This window comes from Protobothrops mucrosquamatus, unplaced genomic scaffold (genome assembly GCF_001527695.2).
Source record: "Protobothrops mucrosquamatus isolate PMUCROS unplaced genomic scaffold, P.Mucros_1.0 scaffold94, whole genome shotgun sequence".
Taxonomy (NCBI): Eukaryota; Metazoa; Chordata; class Lepidosauria; order Squamata; family Viperidae; genus Protobothrops; species Protobothrops mucrosquamatus.
The window spans coordinates 430,365-440,766 of record NW_015386469.1 but is presented as its reverse complement, the minus strand read 5'-3'; positions in this window follow the sequence as shown (position 1 = coordinate 440,766).

Genomic DNA, 10,402 nt, shown 5'->3' with positions numbered 1-10,402 from the left:
TGCCTGCTTACTTCAGAGACAAAGACCTATTCAGTTCATTAGCCCTCTTGTCCAGGATAAATCTTCTTTCCATCCTTGTATGAATAGGGAAAACTGAAGGAAGGTGTTCAAGGCAATTCTATCTGGTTGTATAGATAAGGGGTGTGTATCTGTGTTTGGGTAAATAAAACATAGACAAGAACCTTTATCGTTCTTAGAGGCAGATTATTCCAGAGATTAAGCCACTGTTAGCTATATAGAGTCAGATTTATATATTATTTACATTTAAAACAGATTCTTTAGTTGTTGTATAGCAATAGCAATAGCACTTAGACTTACTTATGTACCACTTCACAGTGCTTTACAGCCCTCTCTAAGCGGTTTACAGAGTCAGCCTATTGCCCCTCCCAACAATCTGGGTCCTCATTTTACCGAACTCGGAAGGATGGAAGGCTGAGTCAGCCTTGAGCCAGTATGTGACAATATAAAGCAAACATACAAAAACATCAAAAAACAATGTGATAAAATGAAGAAATAAATAAATAAAAATATTAAAATAAAAAGTTAGTTCAATGTCTGGCTGTTAAAATGAAATGAAAAATAAAAAACTAAACTATCCAGGCAATAAAATTAAACATAAACCAACAAATCTAATAGAGACTTTAAGATAAAGGATTTATATATTGGGAGAATAGAAATATATGGCTATGACAAGTGAAAGAAAACAGTATTGGCTCCAGTCAAATGTTCCTGAAGGATTTCATAACTGACTCACCTCTGAAATGTCCTTGTTTCTTACAGTTTCTTCTGTGCTTCAGCATGCGGAGACCTCTTAGAGCCTAAAAAGAAGAAGTTAAGGTGCTAAGATAGGAAGAGGCAGGTCATTTGACTGCAAATAATTAAAAGCATTCTTAACACTTTGAATGATGGTTAGAAATGAACAGGGCAGCCATATAAATATGGCAAGATTGGTGTCAAATAAGTCCTGATTAAAACATTCCTGGCCATTTTTTTGCATTAGTTGTTGTTCTCAGAGAATCGTCAGTGGCAGTCTAGGGAGTGATTTACTCACCAATCTAAATGGAAGAGTTCCTACATCATGGACAGGCAGGACTACATAGCCTACCTTATAACAGGAGAAGAAGCACCAATAAAAGTACTGGTGCTAACTAAGCAATGGTGGTTCCAAGAATTTCTCCACTTCTTTAGTCAAGCTGTTTTTGAGTAAGCCATGGAAACATGAGAACTGGAAGCTAATTGGTCATAGTATTGGACTGGGTCAAGGGAGATCCAGGCTCAGGTCTTTATTGAGTGAATCTACTCTCTTCAAGAACAAGTGAGTTGCAAATGTAATATGGTACTGATTCAGCCTTGTTTGGGGCTGCAAACTGTGCCTCTTTATCCGCTGTGCTATGAGTTTGCAATTGTGGGCAGTGATACTTGGAGAGCAGAGATGGATGTAGAAAGGATACAGAAATGATTTTCGGAAGTCTGTGTGGAAGAAGAATAGTATAAAATTGCAGTCTGTGTCAATAAGGGATTATGATAAAATAGTAATCTGTTTTTCCAATTTGCAATACTTAGTTAGAATACTCTGGTGCAGGGATTTTGTGTTGAATGCTCTTAAAATGTCATGTTTTTATCATTATTAATGTTTTTACAAAGTGAGCTGCCAAAAACCTTGAGGAATTAAATGATTTTTTTCTAGATAAACTGTTTCTTTAGAAGAGATTAAATGTGCCATGGTTTAGATCAACATGTTGATAGTATTTCATTTTAGAGAATATTTTATAATGTAGAGCTTTAAGATAACGGGCTACTTTTGTCTATTGTTCTTATTTAGTGTGTGAAGAGATTTTTTCTTCAAAAGTAGTTAAGATGCTAGCTTAGAAATGAGGAGTCCTAGTCCCACTTTAGCCATGAAAACCAGCTGGGTGACTTTGGGCCATTCCTTCTCTCTCTCAGCCTAATTCACCACAGAGGGTTATTGTTGTGGGAAAATTAGGAGGAGGAAGAAGCATTAGGTACGTTCACCATCTTGAGTTACTTATAAAGGGATAAAAATCTAATACATAAATCTAATAGATAAATAAAATGACATACAGTGACCGTGTGATACTACCAAAGAAGCTTGACAAATTACAGAAAGATCAATGCAGCAACTTAAGCAATCACAGGTCTTCGAAAAAAATCCTGAGAAATAGGAAGAGGTGGAAAAATTGCAGGATTCTGTTGAATGTCTTCTCAAAAGTAGCATCATAAAAGAAGCATAAAAAGAGTCACACGTCATGTTGAATCAGAAGACCAAATGCATCCCAGCATTTTAGTCTTTCAGTGAGCAACCCCAAACAAGGACATAAGCAGAATATAAATGCAATAAAACACTCCTGCTTATGTTCCCTACAACTGCTATTTGTGTTCATTCTATTTCCTTTGATTCTAGATGTACCCTAATAGCTATTATGATGAATATTTAATGCCTTTCTGCTATCTTGTGACTTTGGGTATCCAACAACAGTTTTAAAAAAATAAAAAATAATATTAGTAAAGAATAAAAACTATGTCATCAAAGATGAACCCAATGAACAGTAGATAGAGACCTCTCGATAGGCACCTAACTTCTAATTCTGAGCATATCCAGGTCTCCTGTGAATCTGACATCTTATGTTTTCAATTTAGTAGGAGGAGAGAAAAAGGCTAGCAATACTAGAGATGAGTACTTTTTCACCAAAGCTTGGTAAAATGTTGAAAACTTTGTTCAGAAATATCAATAACAACATGCAGTATAAAATTGCAGTACAATGAGAAAAACAGCAAAATTTGTAAAAACAAGCTTTTGGATCTGTATACATGTATGTATAGAATATGAGAAAAAAACATAGAATCATAGCATTGGAAGGGATGTTAGTTGACATCTAGTTTTGGTACAGGATCCACTATAGCATTTCTGACAGATGATCACCCAGTATCTGGTTGAAGATCTCTAGAAGGAGAACTCAACACACCATGTGGCAGTCAAGAAATTCCTCTTTATGTCTACCCTAAATGTACTTCCCCATAGTTTTAATTCACTGCTTCTAATCCTGCCTTCAGAGGCAACAGACAGTGTCTGCAATCCCTATTTTATATGACAATCCTTCAGGTATTTGAAGTCTGCTGTCATATTTTGCTTTACTCATCTTTTCTATAGGCTAAACTTGCTCAGATCCTTTGATTATTCTTCATGGCATTTAGTTCCAATCCCATCAGCTCACCTCCTCTGAAGTTGCTTCACTTTGCCAATGTGATTTTTAACTGGGCATGGTCTTCCCAGGGCACGATTGAGTGGTACAATTACTTCCTGTGGTCTGGATTCTGTGCTCCTTTTAATGGGCCTCAAGATAGCATTTGTCTTTTTAGAAACTATATTATGATGCCCGTAATGTTCAACAAGGACAGCCGTATCATTTTCATGGGTACTACTGCCAAGCCAGATCTCCTCCATTCTCTTTTTCCTTCTTTCCAGATGCAGAATTTTATATTTCTCCCTGTTAAATTCTACCCTATTCATTTTAGACCACTGTTCAAACCTATCTGAAAGTTAACACTGGTATTTAAATGACAAACTTATTACTTTCAGCCGTGATAAAAAGATACTCTTATATAATGATAGACATATAAATAAGTTGAAAAGTACTTTATTTAGGTAATACAGCCTTTCCTAACTTGGCATCCTTCAGCTGTATTTCACTTTGAATCCTATAATCTCCAGCTTGTACACATGTTCATACACTTCCTGTTCTTGATGCTAGAATTTTTTGCAAATAAAGCATTAGGATCTATAATTACTTAGATGTTCAGCAACGATGTTTTAAGTATACATCTTAAATATAGTTTGTGACTGATAAAAAGGTGTATTCATTTATTTACATATTTGTTCAACTAGTGTCTCACTGCATACTTCAGTGACAACTAATAGTTACAGTTGGATCAGGGTAGTATAATTAATAGTTATGATAACATTATAAAAATATGTACCCAGCCCCAATATATTGGTAAAGCCATGTGTTAAAAACTGCATCACTGAGTGTTATTTCAACAATGAGGCTTCCATAGAAATTCACTTACTCTGTTCAAGTGTTCAGTTTTTATCCAGGGTTGAATTCAGGGAAAACCATTTATAAATGGGTGGGGAGCCTGCCAGGACACTTTTGACCAACTGGCACCTGGGGCTTCAAGAACACATTTATTTCCTCCTCTGCCTGGAGCTATTTTGCATTTTTTCTAAACAAATGTCTTTCGAAACAAAATCCAATAAATAAATGTACTCTCGGTGCTTAAAAAGAACATTTAAAAAGTCAGTCATTTAGCCTGCCTGTGGGAGATACGGGTAAGACTGATGACTGAACGCTACTCTGTTTAGTATTTCAGAGAGTGTGTCAATTCTCTTGCAAAATGTGAAGGAGGCTGGGCTACATCAGGGGAAAAAAACCATGTTTAGTTGGAGCCTGCAAACAGACGAAAATATTATCATGTTCTTCTGTTCCCAGAGTCTCTACTTTTGCGTATGATATTCCTATTTTAGCAATCTAGTTCAGAAATATCACAAAGGGGAGCTTTGACAATTAGTTGCAGCATTTTTGGGAAGAGGAAGGCTTCATGGCAATGACTCATACCCTTAATCTCTTTAAGAATAGACTGTTGCAATGTACTCTACTTGGGGCTGCCTTTGAATACTTAGAAAATATAGTTGGCACAGACAGCAGCAGCTCCCAACTTGCTGGTGGGTGAAAGCCACTCTGACTATCTAAGACTGATTTTGTAAGTGCTACATTGGTTACTCATAGGTTTCTGAATTCAGCTCAACAAGCTAATTGTAGAAAGTAAGGAGGATGATCTTGTGGAGATATGCAAGTGATTTGCTAAGAACCCTTAGCAAAAAAGGACTGAAATGTTTCTTAAAGTCCTCAATGAGTTTAGATTAGCATTCAGAAATGTCTCAGGTAGACACCTAATTCACTGAAGTATAAGGAGAAGGAGATACCTTCCAATCAGACAAGATTCTGTTATTTGTTTATTGTTTAAGAAAATGTATATGTCTGCCCAAATCATTCTCAGTGGCTACAGGCAGCTTACAAAGATAAATTATTATAGTAAATCTTAGTGAAAGTAGTTTTAGCCTTCCTGTGGAAATGATTTTTATGACCCGTTCTACCTAATGGGGCTACTAACATAAAAATAAGCTATATAGTTCTATATGCCTTGGCTTCGCATGTGCTTAAAACTGTTCACTCTGAGCAGAATCTGCCTGTCCTATACATTCCATCCAGGAGGGAGGCCTTGGGTATCTCCTGGGGAAGGTGTGGGGTTGGAAGCCTTCTCAGTGGGTGCTTGACTATTTTGGACCCGTTTGTCTCCAGAGGTCTAAATGGCTCCCATGCTATTGAGTTGCAGGAATGGGTTCAAAATGGTTTGTTTTGTGGATTTGTGACTATTTAATGTGTACCTTTCATTATGTTTCATATTTTCAATTGTTAGGACCACATTTCTGTGTTTTATGGAGATTCTTCTGTGGTTTTTAATCTTTTTCATGGTTTGTAAATCACTTAGGTCCTGTGATAAAGTGGAATTTAACTTGTAAAATTAGAAAAGTGGAGAATGACATTTATTTATTTTAATCTTTATTTTTTATTGCTGATTGATCAGCCACCTTTATCAGCTAAAGATGATAACTAAAACCCACAAAGCAGCACTTTCTTCTAAAGTCTGATAAATTCTTTAAAAAAAAAAAGGAGAGAGAAAACCTGGACATGGAATCACTTTATTTGCACTCATTTCCCCACCTCTGCAAGTCTCTACTGCAAGTTTGGATACTTTCCTACTCTTACTGGGTTGGGAGAAGCTGGTAAAAACACAAAACGTGCAATTAACACTACAGGTTTGAAAATTAAAAAAAATACAGCCTCTACATGCATTAAAATGCACATATTTAAGTTTCTTAATAGATCATCTTCAACAAAAGGTAAAATATATGCAGCTGTTTATGTAGATGTGAGTGGTTCATTTGTGGTGGATAACTATCAAGGCATAATTCATAGGGCTGTGCATGCTTCTTAAATAGAACAGACTAGAATAGAGCTGGAAGGGACCTTGGAGGTCTTCTAGTCCAGACCCCCACTCAAGCAGGAGAACCTATACCGTCTCAGAAGGTGAATGTCTAGTCTCTTCTTGAAAATCTCCAGTGATGGAGCGCCCCGATTTCTGAGGGTAAACTGTCCCACTGGTTGATTGTCCTCACTGTTAGGAAATTTCTCCTTAATTCCAGGTTGCTTCTCTGTTTGATCAGCTTCCAACCATTGTTTCTTGCCCTGTCCTCTGGTGCTTTGGAGAATAATAATGTTCTGAAAGAAGTGCAAGCACAACCCCTCTCTGTTATTTCTTAAAGCAGCTCTCATTTTCAGGTTTCCATGGAAGTCTGAAACAAAGTGCAGTTGCTTTAAAGAGTCAATGCATTACGGATAAAGCATCCCTCACCCCTGCTCACTTGGAAGCCTAAAGAAAAGATATGCTTTAACAAGTAACAGGGAGGAGCCATACTCATACTTTTGCAAATTGCAAAACATTTCTTTCCAAGCATTTTTTTGAAGTCTGTACGGCCATAATACTACAGTACATATGTGGGAAAACACAGCTGCTTAGTAATGTCTTGGACTGGAGGATGAACTCTCGGATTTTTGAAAGGAATAGGCTCAAAGTGTATCAGAAGATTAAATAAACCTGATCAACAGGCAGGAATGCATCTTCAGCGTTTGCTTTAATCTAACCTATATCACTGCTGAGGTTTGCTTCCCTAATCTTCTTTCCAGTGTGGGATGTTCTCATATGAGGCAATTCATTACTGACATTTCTCGGCCTCTGGAAGTCATGCTGTATCTTTGGAGCTTATTCCGGATATCTCTGAAAAGAAAGTTTTCCATATCAGGCGCTAATAAAAAAAAGAACAAGCAATCTGCAATTCCAAACTTGGATATTCCTTTATACTGCAGAATATAGCAGGAGGTTTCTGCCTTTTGGCTTTCTTAACTCCTTGTTCCCTCAGAAATGTTCCAAATCTGTAAAAAAAGGAGGAACACACAATAAAATGCATCTTAAATAGTAGCAGTGGAGGGTTTGTAAACAAGCAATGGAAATCTTCTTTCTTGTACATAGGGAAGAGGCTCACCAGACCTTTCTTTCACATGTTAGTTTTTCAGGTGCCAGATACTTTTTAAGAGAGAAGGAGTCTAGCTTGCAACATTCCTTCTGTCTGTTTGAAATAATAAAAGCCACTTAGAAAAAAATCTTTACTATTTAATTCTATTTTATGAAAAACCTTCATCAGCTGATTGTACTGAACAGGCTCCTTATGAGAGGTCTATTAAGATGGTGTTTTGTGTGGTTGGTGATCAAATGACACTTTGTGACTTGAATCTGTATATGCTTTAAAACTAAAAGTTATAATTTGTCATGACATAAATAGTTCAAATAAATACATTTCATATAGTGTAATTTATAGCATAATGATTTACAAGAAATGCATGAGAAAAACCAGCATGAATAATATTTTTATATATTAAATACATTGAATGCTAATATTAAATAATTACCACGACTGTCAGAATATTTACTACTTCTCACCTATACATTCTGTCATGTTTGCTGTTTCAGGAAACTGGCAAGCCTCAGAGGGCTTCTACATAACAAAATCTCTAGTATTTCAAAATACTCTTTTTCTTCTGTAAACTATAAATGTAATTGCAGACTGTTGCTGATATTATTGGGCACCAAGTAATAAAATCTCACTGTGTTCTGTCTATACCACAGGCAGGGCATAGCTGAATCAAGTGACAGTAAACCTCCCCCTTTTTTACCCCTAATGCTCCTTTACTTTCTTGATGTACATACCCCAACTTTTCTGTAGGAGTTGTTCTCTTCTTTCTTAACAGCATGCTTGTGCAAAGGTTGAGTATGAAACAATTCTCAATTTTTTACTTTTATGAATGCTTCCTGCAATGCATACTATTCTTTTAAATAGATGTTTGTGCTAATCCATCATTGGGCAACCATCAATGTTATTTATTTAGTTATTACATTTATCCTCTGCCTTTATTTTATATAATTCAAGGCCGCATAATGTTCTCTCCTCCTATTTTTCCCACTATCACAACCCTATCAAGTGGGTTGGGCTAGGGGGGAGGGACTGACCAACCAGCTTCCGTGTCAGAATTAGGACCACCATTGCAATAGGCTGGGCAAAATTAAATTTTATCTCATTAGCCACCATCGTTCAAGAATTCCTTCTCCCTTTGTGAAATAAACTGGTGGCAGGAAAATACTTTAATTGATGCAATTTTTCTTTTTAAAATTCTGTGTAGTCCTTGGCTCAAATTCCAGTTTGAAAAGAAAACGTAAGTAACCTTCTCCAGACTCAGACCTAAAGGAGCCTTTTTAAGAAGCCTGCAACACTTCTATTTTGTTAAATTATTTTGGAAAAGAAAAAGAAAACAACTACAAGAATAGAATCAGGCGAGGAGGAACAATCAGAAATGACATCTGCCTTTCCCAAAACAACAGCCACTGTGGCTTAACTATATTTGATACCTTGGTATCAGATGTTTACTTGCTTCTGTGAAAAAGGAAGGCCTTGAAAATGATATCAGAGACCCCTTCCAATCCTAAGTGTCAGTGGAATTGGTTCACAGAGCCACAGCCATTTATCAAATACAAAATAATTAAGAATCCTAAAGTTGTTCACAGAATTCAGTTAAATCCTAATTTGGATCGGGCTGTCCCAACACATTGGGTGACAGGCTGGGTTACCTTCTGCTTAATCTAACAAAACAATTGGGAACTTTTATTGATCGCAGATTTGCCTACTGAAGCATCAGGGCTGCCCCTTCACTCCGTAATCAAAAGAAACTAATTAAAGATTGAAACTGTACAATAATTTCAATTAAAAGTGCTCTAACAAGAATCCATATTATTTATTATCATCATCTTGATGGAAGTTCTCACTGTTTTCTGTCACTGCCATTTGTTCCTTCTGAAATTACTGTCCATTAACATAAGTTTCCATTTCACTTTCATATGCTAGCTATTGATAAGCTTCTGTTCCTCAATTGTCTCATATCTTTTTAAAGCCTAGGATTCCTGGGATTTATGGGATCTCTGAACTTGAATTTGGAATTTTCCATGTTCTCCTGCAAGGAGGATTTCCTCATGCTCACAATGGGAAGACTCAAAAACTACCCTCCTGAGAAATTATTAGAGAAAACTTTTATGATCTCATTTTCCCCCTATTCTGGACTTATTTCTGTAGGTTAAGTTTTAATTTTAGTTTGAACAAGTAGCTTGTAGATTTATTTCATTTCACTAATTTTTCATCAACCCCAGGGTAGAATGAGGAAATAATTTCCATTTTTTTTCTATTTTGATACTACACCACTTATCCTTCTTCTGCACTAAATAGTTCCAGAAACTTAATGAGCAAATCTCTCAGCCACTTCTGTCTGAAGCAACACTGCATCTCTGTTCCAGCCAGTGTCTCCACCCAGATATCAAAGAAGAGAGGCAAACAAGGGAACAGGGACAGTGGTGGGATTCAAATATGTGAACAACCGGTTCTCTGTGTGGATGCTGCTTCCGGAAGTCCATTCTGGGCCTGGGCAACAAAAAATTAGCTACCAGTTCTGCCAAAGTGGTGTGAACCGGCTGAATCCCACCACTGGACAGGGCCTACCCCTCTCAACCTTGCTTGAATACATAATGTTTTGAGATTAAAAGTAAATTGATTGGGGAATTTAAGTTATACAAAGAGAACCCAGCGGAGCATCCCATCCAAGATCTTATGGTCCTGAAGAAAAAATACAAACATCTTCTACAAAAAAAAAAAAGAGTTCACCAGAATTTCCTGGCAGCAATTGATAACAGCATCCCAAGCCAGGAACTCTACTCTGTTTTTGGCACCTGATAGCCTCCCACCCAGTTGATAAGCCTTTTTCACCCCCTCTGTCAGAAGTCTCTGCCACACCCCTGGCTCCAACAAGAAACAAGCCATTGAGTTCACAGGTGGTTGGTTTATTCACGGAACTCTCTGGCATGCGGTATCCAAAGAAACAGCAAACAAAGTTAGCGCTGGGAGCAATTGCCTCCCAGTGCTCTAAATACATGTCACCCGACCGCCCCCCCCCACCTAGCCAGCATTCGGCGTGGGGGGTAAAGCTGGTCGGGAGACTTGACACCCTTATTTTATACCTGCCTCTGTATGGGAGGATCATTATGTCCACAAGAAGAGTTTCCTGACTTCGATTTAGAACTCAGTGCCAATCTGCTCTCAAATTGGGTCCCAATTACAAGTGCTGAAATAAAAACACTCATTAATCAGCTGAAGCCTGGTAAAGCTCCA